This window comes from Brassica napus, unplaced genomic scaffold, assembly GCF_020379485.1.
Source record: "Brassica napus cultivar Da-Ae unplaced genomic scaffold, Da-Ae ScsIHWf_2894;HRSCAF=3678, whole genome shotgun sequence".
Lineage (NCBI taxonomy): Eukaryota > Viridiplantae > Streptophyta > Magnoliopsida > Brassicales > Brassicaceae > Brassica > Brassica napus.
The window spans coordinates 17937-36253 of NW_026016145.1; the positions used below are offsets into that span (position 1 = coordinate 17937).

The 18317-nt window shown below is 34.6% G+C and overlaps 1 pseudogene; it reads right to left on the reverse strand.

Annotated features, from left to right (window-relative positions):
• Positions 1-83: 83 nt before the first annotated feature.
• LOC125602552 lies at positions 84-13430 on the reverse strand (annotated as a pseudogene).
• Between the last annotated feature and the right edge of the window lie 4887 nt (positions 13431-18317).

Here is an 18317-nt window from a genome sequence, read left to right on the forward strand (position 1 = left end):
TAACGCCCCAATAGAGAGATTTTCAGGAGAAAATATCATCAATTTGCTAGAACTTCATCTTAAGGGATAGCTGCTAGCAAAAAGATCATCAAAACAATCAATCACTCGCATGAAAATATAATCTGTAAACATAGGAAGAAAGAATCATACATCGCCTCATCTTAAAAGAATCTTATACCCCACACATGCATCATTTCTCACCACTATACTAACTCCATGGAATCTTTTGGCCCCAATACCATCATCTTCCCCATAAATATATATATGTATATGGAAAAAAGTACTTTACTACTATCACTAGCATTAATAGATGAGACAAAGTAACAAAAATGACTCCCAAGCACTTAAGACTTCTTCTACATATGTTCGAGTGAGCCACCTTTGAGCCTCTCCATTCGTGCCTGCAGACCCGACAATGCTTTCTCATCCATTGGCAGAACCACTTGCTGTGGGTGTGGGTGTGGGTGTGCGTGTGGAGCCTCTTCTCCCATTTGGCTCGGTGGAATGTTCTGTTCGTCCACTGGTATGTTGTTATCGTTTGTTGGCATCAGCGGTTTGCTTACTGACTCTAGGCTTCCTGATGTAGCCAGTTGCATGGTCCTCATCCTTTCTCTGATTGCATCTAGCGTCCCTGGATTGATATTACTGCCTCGGATCTCTTCAGTGTATGAATCAGATTTAGGGTTCATCAGAGGCTTCACGTCTAAGGAAGGGATGTCGGGAGATGGAAGGGCTAAGGAAGAAGGGGAGGAGTCGACAACGGTAGACTTGAAGGCGTTCTTCCCGCAGCTGCATTCTTCTCCACCTACAAAACCGAATTCAAATCTTCAATACACAACAAAACACCTCGAGCTTGTGCTTGTCCAAGCTATTAGGAGATTTGTTACAGACCTGAGCCAACCCGTCTCTGATGTAAGTACGAAATGCTTCGCTTGCATTTTGAAGTTGGGAAAAGATATCAACCTACAAGCATTGACATGAGTTCGCATCTACGCAATTCGTATGTTGATGAACAGAAGAACAAACACTTGAAAGGCCATATATCAATTACCTTTGGATATGACTTAGTGATGTGGTAGAGATCGTAAAGACCAATGGTGGAAGTTTGTTTATCGCCGATTTTCTTGAAAATCGCCCCAAGCTCTTGCTTCAACTGAACGTCAGCAGAGTTAGGAGGAGGTGAGGGAGTGTTAGCTGTTGAATCTGTCCAATGGTTTTGGCCCACAGGCCCTGTTGAAGTTAACATTCTTGCTGCAGCTAAAGTCTGTAAGAAGAAACGAAAGCATTTAAATAGTTACCATCGAAGAAATATCAAGCGGCAGAGGAACAGATCGTCAGGATGTGCTCTGTGAGAAACCATCCCTTCAGCACATTTAACAAGAACTTTGAACAGGAAGCGTAAGGCTGAGATTTTACCTCAAGGTTCAGATCGATATAAGCGAGAATGATGGGTTGTGGCCTCATGTCAATAGGGACAAGAGACAAGTGACCCTTTATTGCAGCTCCCCGGAGCTTAACAAGTTCATGGAGAACAGTTTTCACCATCCTCAGAGGTTTATCATCTGCTCCAGCTCTTCTCATTGGATAAACAGAGAAATAAAAATGAGTTGATAAGGTTGTGTAAGAAAACCTCCACACAATAATCAGACTAAGATTTGCAAAACATTTAAGAGTGCATTTAAGGAGATGTACCTCCTACGTATCTCCTCCATTCCCAGCTCTTGCAGATATACATGGATGCTCTGAAGAAGTCGATCAAGTTCAACTTCATATATTGTGCTTTGGAGAAGCTGAACATAGACAAGTAATTATCAGATATATAATACCAAACTATATGATACATATCTTTTGGCCGATTGCTTTGGAACCATCTAATTTCAGACTAAGATTGTCCAAAAATACCTTTCATGGAAATTTTACCTTTGTAAGTTTAATTAGGCATTTAACTACCAAATCAGAGAATTTCTGATTCCGGACAGCATAAACTTCAGCCGTACCAGGTGAAGGCCATCTAGATGGATCTAGAGGACGTAGCAAGCTAATAAGGACCACAAACGATGACGTCCGATCTGCATTATCCTGAATTAAATAGTAAAAAGAGAACATCAGAGAACTTCATAGTCACATATGAAGAAAACCTTTAGCATTGGGAGGAATAGCTAACCAGGATTTTAAGCATCAAAACATTCAGAGCTTTCAGAAGCTGGCTGCCATCTTCCATGCGTGGAACTCTTTCATCCAGAAGCCAAAGCAAGAGCTCTGTTATAAGGCTTTCTAGAGTCCCTTCTTTGACTGCATGCGCAAGTTTTTTATTTTGGAATGTCTGCAGTATTACATACTTGTGAGTAGTGAGCTTCATAAACAAACCTCAGTGGCTAGAAAGCTAATGAAGAAAAGTAGCATCACTTTAAAAAATCAATTCACTTATGCTGTTACCTGCATAAGTGTGTTCAAAACATATTTGCAAGACCTCGATGAAGCTCCCATTAAGCTGACATCAAATGTCTTGGCAACCTAGCAAAAAAATAAATATATATGAATCGTGGTTAATCTGCATGACAAATGGAAGTGTAAAAGAAAATTTGTCAGGCAAACCTTATTTGCTAAGCATGAAACAAGCCCATCTGAATCCTTCACAAGTTCATCAATTGCACTCTCTTCTGGATCATTAGAAGCCTGTGCCAACTCATGACACACAACTTTCATCCCTTCAACCGACTGCCACATAAAGAAAAACGAAAATAAAAGACCAAACCAACACTTGGATGATGTCTCTGTTAGTGACTAAAAAACTGCTATGATGTATAAAGCAATGTTCCCTAAACTGAATAAGATATTCCATAACAAACCAATAATTGATATTAAAATCAGGCCAGACACGCTATATACCTGCTCCGGAGAGCCAAACATAATGATGTCCAAAGCCTCATTCCAGTCTGCCGGTCCATTAACTCCAGCGATTGTCCGAGGTACTGGGTTCCTCTCCGGAATTTGTTCAGAAATACCATAGTTTTGCCTGGGCAGGCAAAAGATTAAGTTTACGAACAACAGAAATCTATCTTTGTTGAAAGAACTTTCAGATACCAGTTGAAAGAATTACCTTGGAAACAAAGGACCAGGGACTGTTTGAGAAAGGTCGCCACTTTGTTCTGCCACTTCAGGTCTGGACACAAACAGAAAGTCATAAATAATAGAGAAACTAAACACTTCGTAAAATCATTTTTGTCTCTGACTACTAAAAAAACAAAACATTGAAATACTTTTGCGACTCTAAATGCAACATTAGGATTTGCATTTATAAGAATATATTTATAGCCTCCACTTTCAGCTTATCGGTAATGTTGAGTACGAATAAGCCGACAAGACCGCCTTAATGCTACAAAAGCAATGCAACGCGAGGTTAAACTAAAATTTCAACAAATTTACGCACCCATTATCCCTAACAGAACGCCTTAGTGCTGCTCGTGCATCCCCAGGTCTCCCTTCTCTTCTTTTCTCCATTTCCTTGACCTGATGCAGGCAAAACGATGAAAACACAACTCACAAACAACACATGGAAGCAGGCAAAATAGTTCGCATTTGGGGCTTACTTTCCACTTAAATCTATCATCAAGCATACTCTTTTGAGCATCTGTAAGCTTGCCAACATATCGCCAGATATCATCACCTACAACAACAAGCCAAACAATGAGAAACAATGCAAAAAAAAAATCTCAAGGACGTGGGCAAAAATTCTCAGAATCATGATTTTCATTCTAGATGTTTATGAAACATAGACGAACAAAAAGAACAGAGTATGAGAATATGTAAAGTTGTGCACTAATCATCGTGAGACATGACATATTTTGAAAAAAATACACCATCGCTTCATGCCCTACCGAGAATCTTATAACCCGTAGCCATGGTGTTCAAAGCAGCTTTTCTGAGTTCACCATCTCTTTCTGCTGTCAAGCTTGCAACCATATTCAAGTACTTCAGTAGTCCACTTATCTGCTTACGAAGACAAATTAGAATTCAAACAGGAGAGAGATATCAAATAATTTGTCAAGTCTCGCTGCTACCTCAGTTCCACAAGTCTCGAGTAGATATCCGATAAGATCAGTGCACTCTATCCTTGTACGGTTGTTTTTGGAACGTAAACCTTCCAAAATATAGGGATATGTCTTTGCAACAGAATATGCCTGGATAATCTGCTTCATCAGCTCACGCATTTTTTCTCTTACTTTTTCAATGTTATGCCCCAACTGCACCAAGCCACCAAGGACAGGAATTAAATATAAAGACATTGAAGCACAAGGAAATAGAAACTAGATTAATATAAGATGCCTAACCTTCTCTGCCAAACAAGGCAGAAATATAGCAGCTTCCGCTTCTGTCAAGCAGTATTCCTCATCCTTCAATGTGTTGAAGAGTTCTGGAAGAACCTCAAGAACCTATTTTTACCCAGAGTAAATGAAATTCCATTAGTAATGCATTAAAAACAGTGACAAATTGCAACTAGAATAACAAAAGAAACAATTACAAATTACCTTTAGCAGACAAGTTGTGTTGGATTTACATAATTGCAACACAAACCACCGAAGAAGTATATCTAGTACTTCTATAATATCCTTCGAAAGAGATGGAAGCGCCTACAGTGAGAGGGAAAAACAAACATTAATAAAAGATAAATAAGAAAATCTAGCAGATGAATAAGACTCAAGATATATGCATTTAACTACCTTCTGTAGGATATCCAGCCCATCTACTTGTTTCTTAAAGTCTGGACTCATCAATCGTTTTTGCAAGTCTTCCCTAAAATATTTCATCATATCATTCTGCACCAACCACCCAACATTAGTTATATAACACGATCATAAGGCAGAAGAAAATTAATCCAGAAAACAGACCTCAAGATCCTGAATCTGTTCCGGCCGGAGCTCCTCAAATTTAATTCTACGAACCACCAGCCTCTCCCTGTCCTCCTGCAGATTAAACACAAATACCAATATTTGTGTCATCCTAAATAAAACATGTGGGAAAATCTTAAACCGTTGCAAAACTCATTTCACCTTATTAGAGTCCTTAGTATTTAGCAAAGACTGTGACTGGATAGCTATATCATGGACAGACGTGATTTGATCAGGTCTTGAACCCTTTGTTGGTAAGGCTCTCTTCATAAACACAAAAACCAGTCAGACGTTACGAGCTGAATACAGAAAAATATGTTCAGATGCAGAAACTTACAGATCTGTTTCCTTGCTTCAAGGTACCATTAGAAGTCGATTTTGAAACCTTGGAAACACCTTTCGACACTGGTCCCGCCGTAGCTTTTGATGATTCAAATGGTTCTGAAAACAACATCGTTAGCATGAACAAAAACGAGAACGAAGAGGAGAAAACATGTTGATTTGACAACAGGCCATGGACAAGTACCTTGAACAAATCCTGGTCTTACTTTTTCAAGCACAAGCGCTAATGCTGGGCCTTGGATATTTTTGATATTCTTTTCAAGCTGAGGAAAAATGCACAGAACAAATCATAATTTAGGCTATGAATAGAACAAGCTAATCTAAATATACCTACCGTTTCTTGTCCACTGACTCTTACGATCTCAGAAATGCATCCTTCGGCTGCTTTTCGCACATCTGCGGATTTGTCCTGGAAAGATTCACACAAGCATAACAGACTGAAATTATTACAAAAAGACATAACACTGGTTAAAGCTTATAAGGAGATATGACAGTCGATGAGTTACCGTCATTGCGGTGCTTGCAGGTTTCAGTAAATGTATAGCATCCACAAAGTCACTTAGTCCAGCAAGTTGTTTTGTCAACCAATCAAAAAGATCTTTACGTCCTTCTGCTCCCATTTTCCCATCTGTTAGTGCTATTATAATGTAAGGAATCTGCATTAACAGAGGAAAATTTTGTTAGTTGACGAAATTACATTTACAACCAGAATACATGCCTAAAGTAAGATGATCGCAAACCATTTTGTCGAGATGCACAGCACCAAGCCACAAATCCAGAGCAGCCAAGGTGCATTCCCTCATGTGCTTCTTGTTGTCACCGAGACATTTCAAGACATCTGATAGAATTCCCTGAAACAGATCACTCAAGTATTTGGTAACACTGGTAGGCAGGGATATATTACAGGTTATAAAATATTTTCAGTGTTACATTCACCAACCTTGCTCGCCTTCTCGACAGTTGGTCCCATAGCTGATGCAACACCTCCAATGGTAGTCAATGTTTGCATAACAAGATTTTTGTTACTATCCAACAATCGTCCTCGTAGACCACCAAATAATTCTCCTATTGAACGTGAAATGAAAATGGTGTAGACAACAACAATAACTCATGAGTAATTTTGGAGTGACAAAAACAACGATAATGCGAAAAAAATCTTGACTTCATACCAGTTCCAGTTGGCTGGATGCGTTTATTAGCCTCTTCCAGAATTTTATTAACAGCTTCGATTGACTCCAAACGCATCTACAGAAGTTTAAAATACTCATTTTCATATCTAGCGTTTAATATAAATTTCTACAAAAGAATTGTTAGGTAGGTACTAAAAGAAAATTCGAATTCGTAGCTCACCTTCCAATCAGGACTCTCAAAGCCCTTAAGAAGTTCAGGGGTAATCTTGCTACTAATATCTTCTCTAGGTAAACTATCCAACCCTCCACCAGAGGTTGATGTTGAAACTGACGTCTTAACAACTCTTTTTGGAGCCACAGTTCCCTGATGAACAGAATATAAGAACAGCACGAAAAACAAGAATTCGACCAATCAAGGCAATCCACACAAATGTACCTCAAAAGGGTTTTTCTCATACTCAGTGTCAAGTGCACTGATTAATGCAGGTTTGACATCATTAAGAAACCCTTTAATGTCTGCAGACAGAAAAAACACAGTTTATTTTGGTTATCAGGAGACGTTCTTCTATCAAATGCAACACAACAGGAATTTGTAGCTACCTGGACCAACAAACTTGTGTAAAGCACCCAAAAGTTTGATTGTAGCATTTCTGGTGGCAGCTGTACTAGATTGCAACCCAACATCCTTACAAAAATCTATTAAGTCCTGTCAAATAGACAAAAAAAATTCCTTTGTCAAGTATGAAAATAACCTAGATACTGCAGTTAAACTAACCCAGAAATTGGGAGCTAGAAACTTCAAGTTATAAAAAATTCAAAACCTTAAGTTTCAAAAGTGAGACGCCAAAGTCATCAACTGCCGAAACCATCCATAACAAGCCTTCACTAAGAACCTTGGGGTTCTTGTGCCCGTTCATGATTTTGTAAAGCTACAAGCAAAATACCATAATTGTTATTCTGTTCTAATTAATCTGTAATCCAAAGAACATTGATCAAAGCAGCACCTACCCTCTCAAAAACAAATCCAGGACCAACTGCTTCGCAGAAAGCAGTAAGACACTTCATAGCAGAGGCTCGTGTCTTTATATCTGCAACTCGTTCACTAGCGCCTGCGAATTAGTAGAGAAAACTCAGGCAAATGAGCTACGAACTAATACTTTAGATAATAACAGAACTGCCCTCAGAGTATAGCAATCATCAAATGAAATTAGCTTTTTCGTTATATGACACTTACCCGTAATGCAAAGTACGACACACTTCTTAGGAAACTTTGCCGCAGTCGAAGATATGTAGGTAATAATTTCAATGACCTGTTGTTGAACCTGCATTTCCAAGTAATATGCTCATGTGAACTTCTCAGAATTATGTTAGGGGAACAATTCTAAGACGTACAAATAAAAAGATTTGAGATGGAGTTGAAAGTACACCTGCACATTTTTATCATTCCAACCAGGAACTGCACATAACAACCGAACCAAGATCTCCACCGACTTGTCTAGTTCTTGAAGTCCTTCGATCTCTTCTTTCAAAGACAAAGTTGCTGCGCGGCAAAGTTATGAAAAAAATCACCAAACTGGCAAATACTTACAAACCAATAACGATTTATCTTATGTGTAGTAAAGACGAGTTTAACCACTCGAGCAAAACTCAAAATAAAAGAAAAAACACAGAAATCAATAAAGGAGTCCTCAAGACATTCAACAAACCTTCAAGTCTTTCTTTCCATACAGAGCTCTTCAACTGAGAAATAGTTTCTGTTTTTACAAGAGAACCTAATCTGTTTTCAATTTCTTCAAGACCCATCTCAGCAGGCTAAAATTGAAAAAGAAGAATTAGATGTTAGCATCTTCAAGAGTCACTGTCATAACAGGTTTTGTAAAGAAGAATCTAATTTTATAAGTATACTAACTAATATATACCTCAACATCTTCAGGAGGTTCAACAGATTTTGAACTTTCATTCCGTACAGCAGCATCTTTTTTGCTTCCACCTGTTTTGGCAGTCCCAGCCTTCTTGCTCGCAGGCTATAAAAATCAGCATTTAATGGGAGCACATGTATTTAGACAACAAAGTAAAACAAATCTTTCATTATGTTGTTAACTTTTAAGTCATGGTGGAATTGAGGAAAAGAAAAGTATTGTAAGTAACTGAAACCCCCAGAAAATTGCAAGGTGAAACCGTAACAGCAAAACAAAAAAAAGAATGTAAGAAGAAACTCACAGCAGAAAGAGCAGGTCTTTTCCCGCTCAGCATGCTTGCTGCTGATTTCCTTACAACGGGTGCTTCTGAGTTCTGCATAAATTTTTGAAGTGGCATAACTACGTGAACGGATATAAGACATAAACTCATCTCTGAAAAACAGGATGGCATTTAGTACTAACTGGGTCAAACATCCCATCTCTCAGCACCCGAGATGGCTTACCCTTCTCCCATCATAAGGAAAAAATAAGAAGTATTTAGAGAACTAAGTGCGAAGTAACACTGGAGATCTGAATAGGAACTTACCACGGTGGCCGTGCCCCCAACTGAAGACTGAACTGTGACTTTTATAAGAAAACAACATCCAATTAGAATGGGAAGTAAACAACATGCAAAACTTGTTGTTCAGCTTAACAGCTGTGTGGAATAGAAGTCTACATACCTGAGCTTGTACTAGCTGATTCACCACCAGAGCTTGCAATCATTTCTGAAAGTTTCTTTCTTCTAACATCATCAAGTTTTTCCAACGACTTTTCCAAAGGTCTCATACCTACAGACTAACATAACCAAAAGATAACATATAAGGAATAGAAATACGTGAAGTACAAGAGTCACTTATCCACATATTCTGACGATAAAGAGTTGCTGTTCATCCACAATATAATATTTATACCTTCGCTATTGCAGCCAAAGCCGAAAATGATGCATCCCTCACATCAGGAGTTCCATCATTGAGACACTACATCATTACGAATTCCAGGCATTCAATAAATTATAAGTTCAAATAATATTTCATTTCTCGACGGAGAAGTGGTAACAGCGATCAAAATTCAGCCGCACTAATACTGCAACATTTCTCACGTTATTTGTCCTTTCATCACTAGGCTGTTGAATATAACCATGCTTGCATGATTGAGCAACTTTTTGTTATTATCGAACAGTACCATGCTTCTGTTAACTGAAAGTGAATTTAGGAGCCATTAGGCACAAAAATACTAACCTCCATACATAATGGGACATATTCTTTGTGCGCCTTTAGAATAAGAGCCTTGTTACTTGTTTCAAGGCAGAACGTCAACCAATTTAAAGTTAAAGAACGCACAAGCGGCACTTTGTTTTTCACTGCGGTCTTTACATCTGCAAAGGAGAGCAAAGTTACTTAAAAAACTGATGAAATATAGAAATGTATAAACAAATCGGTCGCCAAACGTCTGAATAACAATATAAGTATCTCAACACAAGATAATCATAAGCAAATAAATAGAGCTTCATAAAGTAATCCAAGATCAAAATGACCCTTGCCTTCTATAATGTCAACAAGATTTAAACACCCAGCTTTGTACATTGCTTGTAACGTTTGTGTAAGTGCCTCTGCGACTGTTGGCTTTTTCTCTTTCAATTTTTCCTGTTTAAGGAACAAAAAGCCACCAAGTTTAAGATCAAATGATGGACTAAAACCCAGTCAGAAACCTATGCCCAATTTTATGTGAGGAAAGAATATTTATACTCCAAAGACTGAATCAATCTTCCAGTGATAATAATTTTGGATAAAAGATTCTACAAGACTCACAAGTAAAACAGGTAGCATGAACCGTGAACTAGCGGAGAAATGTGTTCTTAATCCACGTGCAAGATTTCCAATGGCCTGAATAGCTTCCACTGCAACAGCTAAGTTCACATCGGTGATAAGCTGCGATTATAGTTAATTACAAATACTATCAAATCGCACGTATAAATAGGTGAGCAGTAATAAACCTCGAAATACAGCAGCATCTACACACTAAAACTGTGATCAGCAAACATTTTACCAGTTGAAGGTTTAAATAAAACGCATGAACTTCAAACTACAGATTAATCAATAAGCACATATGTTTGCAGAATGCATCATCACCAATCAGATAATACAGCAAGGGAGCTAAAATATACAAAGATTTATAATACAAAAATAACAAATAATAGCGCCTAAAGTTCTTATTGTGGAAAGTTTACCTTCTTTAAGGTCCGACAAATTTCTGAAAAATCACCGGGAGCTATCTTTTTCGTCGAAGCAAGCTTTGTTAGCTCTGCAACAGCCTCCTTGCGTTCTAACCACTTTGTTTTTTTCTAAAAGAGAAGCAAACGTAATTTATGTAACGTGTGACATGCAATCAAAAATGCAAAGTGAGTAGTATCTCATAGAAACTTCTTTCAATAGAGGACCATCGCAAGAAATGGAGCATAAAATATGACAATGTGGCATTAAGAATCCACCACTCACCACTCCTTCCCAGAACCCAGACTTTTCCAAAGGAGTCAAAATATCCACAGGATCCATAAGATCGTACTCATCTATTTCCTGGGGCGCTGATCGTAATGGGTCGATAAAAAAAATTAACGTTAGCAGCTTTCTCAAAATTACTTAATGAAGAAACAATTCATTGAAGTACAAGCTACATACCATCAGCAACAGGTTCTTCAGTGGGCCCATTACCAACCACATCAGAACTAGCTTCTGCCTCTGGCTCTTTATCTTGTTCAGATCTTGAAAGCCAAATACATAAATATTTTAATTCCAGCTTTTCAAAAATCATGCTAGTAGTTTCTTGAACTAACAAAATTCACGAGGCGAACAAAGTGATCATGAATCGAATAAGACTCCTCATGTATAAGAATTTAATTATCCAGAAACTTTACAAAGCAAATTGAAAACATTCACAAATCATAAGCTGCATGAAGATAAAACTGGATCTAGTATGTGGTAGTTAAGACAATGGATAAAATAACAATTTTTTGTAGTATGTGGTAGTTACCTTATCTTTCGAGAAGGCTTAGCACCCCCTGAAACATTGGCAAGCTCAGCCTCCAGCTCTTTTTTCTTACATAATAACAATAAAATCGAATATAAGCACTAGGGCACAAGAGAATTAAGGAAGATTTTACAAAGATTATAGTTTACAAACATTTTTTGCATAACTCTAAAGAAGGCAATCTCAACTAAAAATTTCAATCATAAACAGATTTTCAGCCAAGGGTGTTGTTTTGATTTGTAAACTATCTTCTATATGTTCACTAGAAACTCATATTTCAGTTTCCAACTCCACAAACAAAAGCAATTTTAATCCAGTTCATATCATCTTGGCGAAACGGCTAAGCTGCAAACGTACAGATCAACATAAATCTTACCATTGTATCCCTCATTTTCTCAAACAAAATAGATTTTACAGGGTCTTTTCCAATCCAACGGCATAGCTCAATAGTCACCCCTTTGGCAGATGCACGGACATTCTGATCTTGATGATCGAAAAGTTCAGGAAGCATCTTTAAAATCCTTTTGGGTGGAATAATCTTCGATCCAAACTCACTAAGACAGAAAAATAACTAGTGTTATTTCAGATCAAAGATATAAAGAACCAGTGCAGAAAACTAACTAGGACATCAAAACAGACCTGATAGCTAGAAACATAACGTCTACTGCAGGTACCACAGCCTTTGCAACTTTATTCTTTATAGCTTTCTCCAATGTATCCTACAATCATGCCAAATATGTTAACTTGTATACGGAAGATGTTCTCCTGACCGACACAACTTTGAAAAGATCAAAATGACTGAAACGATGCATATTAAGTGGAGTTATCGCCTTAAACGGGATCTTAATACTCGGGCCAAAAATTTTAAAAGTGCTGCACGAAATAATATTTAGACAAAACACTTTAGTAGGCGTCTTCAAAACAACAGTGAAGAAGGTATCCAGATCCGTTCTTCCTAACAGAAGAAACCATGATTGTGGGAGAAATGACCCAAAACAGATCGAGGCACAGTAACAAAAACTCAAAACTGGAAAGGCTAATTAGTGGAACAGACCACATAAGATTCCGTTTCTTGACCTTAGCCATAATTTTTGAAAATGCTCCTTTCTTATTCCGTCACACTAGAACCTAGCACAACGCAGAACTGGGCAACAGAGTCACATGGTTGCATTCTGGGTCATAAAGCAGTATCATTTCTATGTCAGCTCACCTATCTAGTTTCAATACACCAGCATCGTCAATCTATAGCAAGCAATGCTGTGACTAGATGGTGAACCCTTATGTAACTAGATAGACCTTTCAGAACGAAGAATGAGTGGCATACCAGAAAAACATCAACAGCTTCTAATTCCACCCAAAGCAAGAGAGCATCCTGCGCCTTCTGCACAGTCTTGGGCCGACCCGTGAGACATTTAGCCGCAATGGCATCACATACTTCCTTAGCATACCTTCAAAACCAGAAACAAGCTATAAATAACATTCACATCCAAACAACCACTTGCTCTGCCGCTTTTCAGAAACCATACCTCCCAGCGTCTGCATCCGCTGCCTTCAAAAACGCAACCAAAGCATCAAGCGCCTTCTCTTGCACCGGCGCATTCGAATCCGCCACCGTCTTCCTAAACAAGTGACCTGCAAAACAGAAACAAATCAGAAATCGAACTTCACATTCGCAGATCCGCAGCGAGACACACCGCCACAGTCAGATCTGAGCCTCGAAAAATCAAAAACCCTAACTCACCGAAATCGCGGAGGCGAGGGTCCTTAGGATCGGTGATAGAATCGCAGACGGAAGCTAGGTCGACGTTGGCCTCGTTCCTAACTTTCCAGTTCTTGTGCGCGAGGCGATCCTCCCACGGAAGCTTCTTCGCATCCTTCAATATCTTCTCGTCCTCCGCCATTTTCTCACAAAATCAATCAATCAATCTCCGCCGATGTTATCGATCTATGTACCAGACGTCTTCGTATCGTCTCCCTTAGATAGATTTTTTCTCTCTCTTTTCAAATTTTTTTTTGTTGCTCGTCTTTGTTAGTGCCGTCAAGAGAGAGAGAGGAGTTTTGGTTTCTACGTTTAAATCGGCGGTGTGATTTTTTTATCAAAATATTTCACGCGAGTAGATATTGAAAGTGAACCACGCGCGACTATTTCGAATCTTCTTAACGAGTGTTTTCTTTCCACGTGGAAATATGGGCCTTTTTAACTATTTTAGGCCACCGAAAACGAATTTTTCCTATTTTTGCCGCACTAATTTAAAATTTTATATTTATTACAATTTTTTTAGCCACCGAAAATAAATTTGTACTTTTGGTTCAAAAGAAAATTTGTACTTTAAGTTGAAGAGGGTTTGTTGGTTTATAAATCTTATTTCTTATTAATCTAAATTGTGTAATAGTTCATTGATTAGAATATGTTATAGAAATTTATAAGACATTTTAGAAAATAATTTTGCCATAGCATTTTAGAAAATTAAATATGATTATATGTCATTGGATCATTAATCATTAAATGCTATTAAATTGTATTAAAATGATGTGATATTCGCTCAACAATTTATAAGTACTAATAATTAAAATATTGAAAATTAAGTATTATGAATTTGATAGATTTGGGTTTAAAATTCAAAATCGAAAGATTCAAAATCTGAGTTACTCTTAACTTTTTATTTTATCATCTAATCTATTAATTTATGGTGCTATTTTTTATCCATTTAATTAAAATGTAACTTATTTAGTTATTTATATCAAATTTTAATAATCACTAAAGTATTTATACTAAACAAGTTATAAAAATAAATTTTAATTTTAAATACTTTTTATAAATAACGCATTAATTAATTTCGTAATTAAAAATATAAAATTATTATAATTAATGTTTAATTAAACTTGTATCGTGAAATAAAAATAATGTTATTTTATAAATTTATGGTTATAATTTATATTGTATTAAAATAAGTGCTCTATGAACTTAATATGAAAAATATATCAAATTGGTGGATTAACCTACTTCAAAAAAAAATCATTTAAATAAATTTATCATTCATTAAAACATCTTAAACTATATAATTTTTTATACAAAAATAAAATTAATTAACATATGTTATTTTTTTACAACAATATATTTTCCTTTGTTTATTTTGAAACAAAAAACAATATTTTATCTAAATGATTATATACAAAATATAATAGTACATAACTAACATTTATTTCATGTATTATTTACAAACTATGTTACTAGAAATTTTTAAATTTTTAATAATTAATTAAAGCTATTAATGACAAATTAATTTTCATTATAAATTAAATATTTATTTTAATTATAACAAAATCTCTGGAGAAAAATATTTTTAAAAAAAATTATAAAAAATTCAATTATATTGTAATAAAAGAATTAATTGATTTAGTAACAAAAAAAATTCAAAAATCATATAATCTTCCAAACTCAAAAATAGTTGTGTAATATTCCAAATTTTCTTGACCAAGTATACAAACTGAAAAATAAATATTAAAAACTCAAAATGATAGTATTCCAAATTTTGTAAAAGATAAAATCATAGATGCTAAAATATTTTTTTTATTAAAGTAAGATGACAAAATAAATTAAGTTGTAAGAATCAAAAGTAATATAATATTTTGAAATCTTAATACAATAATTAAAATCAGAAAACTTAATACCATAACATCCAAAAGTATCCTATGTTGATAAAATCTCATAAAATAATATGACAAATACTACTATATTTTCGCAAAAACCAAAAATGATTGATGTTCAACTATATTTTCTTAAACACAATGTATATATATATATAAATTATCATAAACAAATATTCATCTATAGTATAACTAAATAATATTAAAATGTATTGTATACAAACTATAGAAATTTAAAAGCTATATTAAATGAGACTATGTACTTGATTATTTCAAATTGTGAATTTATTGTGCTGAACTCATAAATATATTAATAAGTAACAAATTAAAATGTATAAACAAATCACTGTGTATTAATCATTACGAATATTATGCTTAAACAATAAGATTATAGAACTTTACAATATATAATACTAAATGTAAATCATATATTTTAAACGTTTATAATGATATATCAAAGTTATATATTTATGTCAAAACTCTAGTCTATACTATTAAAAGGGAAAAATTCTTAAAAAATAAACTTATGCAAAGTTGTTGCACCTATTTAGTTTCAGTTCAACATGTGGTGAACAACGTCCCTTAAAATAAAGGGGATGAAATCCAAAATGTAAAGAGAGCCTTTGCTTTTGCATCAAAAACTGGAATGTGCAGTTCGAGCCATTGTCTTACATATACACTTGATAATGATGTTTCCCAAAACTTTCGTTGCAGACATCGAAATACTGTGAGTATGCAACAAAATTTGTAATTTTCAATCTTTAGAAAATGTTAATAATAAGATAAATCACATTTTTTGTACAGAACCACACTGATGAGGTAGATGGGTTTGAGTATATTCCGGCTGTTAATGATGATGAGCTCAAAGCAATTGTGTCACAGCAACCGGTAGTGTGGATATTGAGGAACGATGTTCTGAATTCAGTGACATGGAAAGTGTAAGTTTTACTATTTACAAGTCCATAAGCATTATCATGCGATAATAATTTTGTTTTGCAAATGAGTAAACTATTTCAAACTTTTCAGAGGATTTATAGATCACCTAGGAGACATGTTGACATTAGTTTTCACCAAATCCTCATTGTGGGGTATGGATTCGATGAGTTCGGTCAACCATACTGGATAATCCAATGCTCGTATGGCAAATGATGGGGAAATCAAGGTTTTGGATATGTGTATCGTCGAATCAGAAGTGGTCTTGAAGATGATAAATCTTATTTTTGTTAATCCAAGTCTAACCCAACAAATATTTATGAAACATAAACGAAGATGCAAAACATAACAAACAAAACAATTGTCGAGTCCATTAGTACATTTTGCCTTCTTCATTTATAAAATTATACTAAAATGTTTCAAATATAGATGGATGCACAAAAAGTGTAGTCAGATTTAGATTTAGTTATGTTTTTTGGCTCTTTATTCATGTACAAATTCAAAATAAGCAAAACATAAGCAAAATACAATAAACACAAAGGATGAGTGCACAAAAAAACACAAAAACAAAGAATGAAATTGGAATCAAATATCAGATCCATATACTATATATACATATATCAAAATCTTCAACTTACATCTGATTAATTGCATTATGGTGTCAAGTTAAATACTAATCACCAAAATAATTGCGCTTAATGCTCTTAATTATGTAACAGGTTAGACATGCAATATTATAACCTCTCAGGTTCACCTCCTATTGCAATTACGTGACATGCAAACATATTCATGATGTACATAATTAAGTGTATCTTTGATAGAAAAGTATGATTGTCTCTTTCTTTAAGTGTTTCAGAAATGAGTTCTAAAAACAATTTCATAGTTTTGTTAAATATCTTTATGATAATGGTTATCAAAAATTACAATGTTATTAAATTTCGAATATTTTACATAAGTAGGTTAAATATTACATTTTCAACAGAGATATAGCCTATAGGAACCACTATATTTTGAAAAAATCACATCTTTAAAATTTGTATATCTCGTCAATCATATGAAACACTATATTTGAAATCTATATTAATCAAAAAAATATTCTTTTAAAGGTTCGATTTTGATTTTTTGGTTTTATAGATATAGGAACCGCTTAGTTATTTGTGAATATCAATCTATTTTTGAGTTTTTTTTTTTGCTTTGGTTATGATTCACTGTTGGTTCTTGGTTTATAGTTCCTTGTCTAAAAAGGATGCTGAATTTTTTATTTTTTGCTTTAGTTATAATTTTCACAATATCACGTCATAAAACGGTTTATAACATATAGATATAAATAAATCTTTGCAGTATATATTCCAAATATTTTCCCAAACTCAAATGGTATTTAGGACATATCAGTTCGGGTATTTAGGATCCAAAAAAATTTGAAATATCCAAAATCTGAAAAAACTCGAAACACGAAAAATATACTTGAAACTCCAAACAAATATCCAAAATATTTAAATACCTAAAATACGAAATTTTATTCGAATGAACCGAAAATACCCAAAATCTATCCGAATACCCAACTTTAAAAAAAAAAAATGAAATTTTACTGAAACCTAAAATATTGTAAACCCAAACCCAAAACTTAAAAAAATATCTGTAATACCGGAAACATATTCAAAATACTCAAATATATTTAATATACACAATAATTCCGATCATGTCTCAGGTTTGACCCTTACTCAAACAAAAACCCGGGTCGCAAAGAAATACCTAATAGGTAATTTTCTCTCAATCTGGACCCAAACCAAACCTATGTTCTTGAGTCGGTTTCAGTTTGATTTTTAGTCCGAATAAAATGTCCATGCTTAAGAGAAAGTTATATAAAAATGTACATATAAAATCTCAAATAAACTACTCAGAGAATATATAAATTTCAAGAATTCATTTTTCCATATAATATGAATATATACTATTAAAGTAGGATCCTATTGTCTTTTTTACCTTAGCTTGTCCTTTCTTTTACTAACATTGCATGTTTCATTAAGGGCAATCAAGTAATATTAATAACACATCTATATTGGGTCATTATTTTCGGATCCAGCCCACATCAGATCTCTCTTGGGCCATTTGGGCCGATTAAAAAATCAGATCCAATTCTCACATTTTTTTTCTTTTGGGTCATTGAGTCCAAGTTCAAATAAATTTTTTTCAACTATTCTTAATTATTTTTTTTTATTTTCTTAATATAATTTAAGCATTCATAAAAATAATTGAATTTTTTCATTGAAAAGTATAAATCTTTATCAAAAGTATATAATTTTTTTAATTAAAATATTAACCACACAATAAAATTAATTTATCAGAGTTATACCAACTTAATTCATTAAAGAAATAAAGTTTATTTTTTA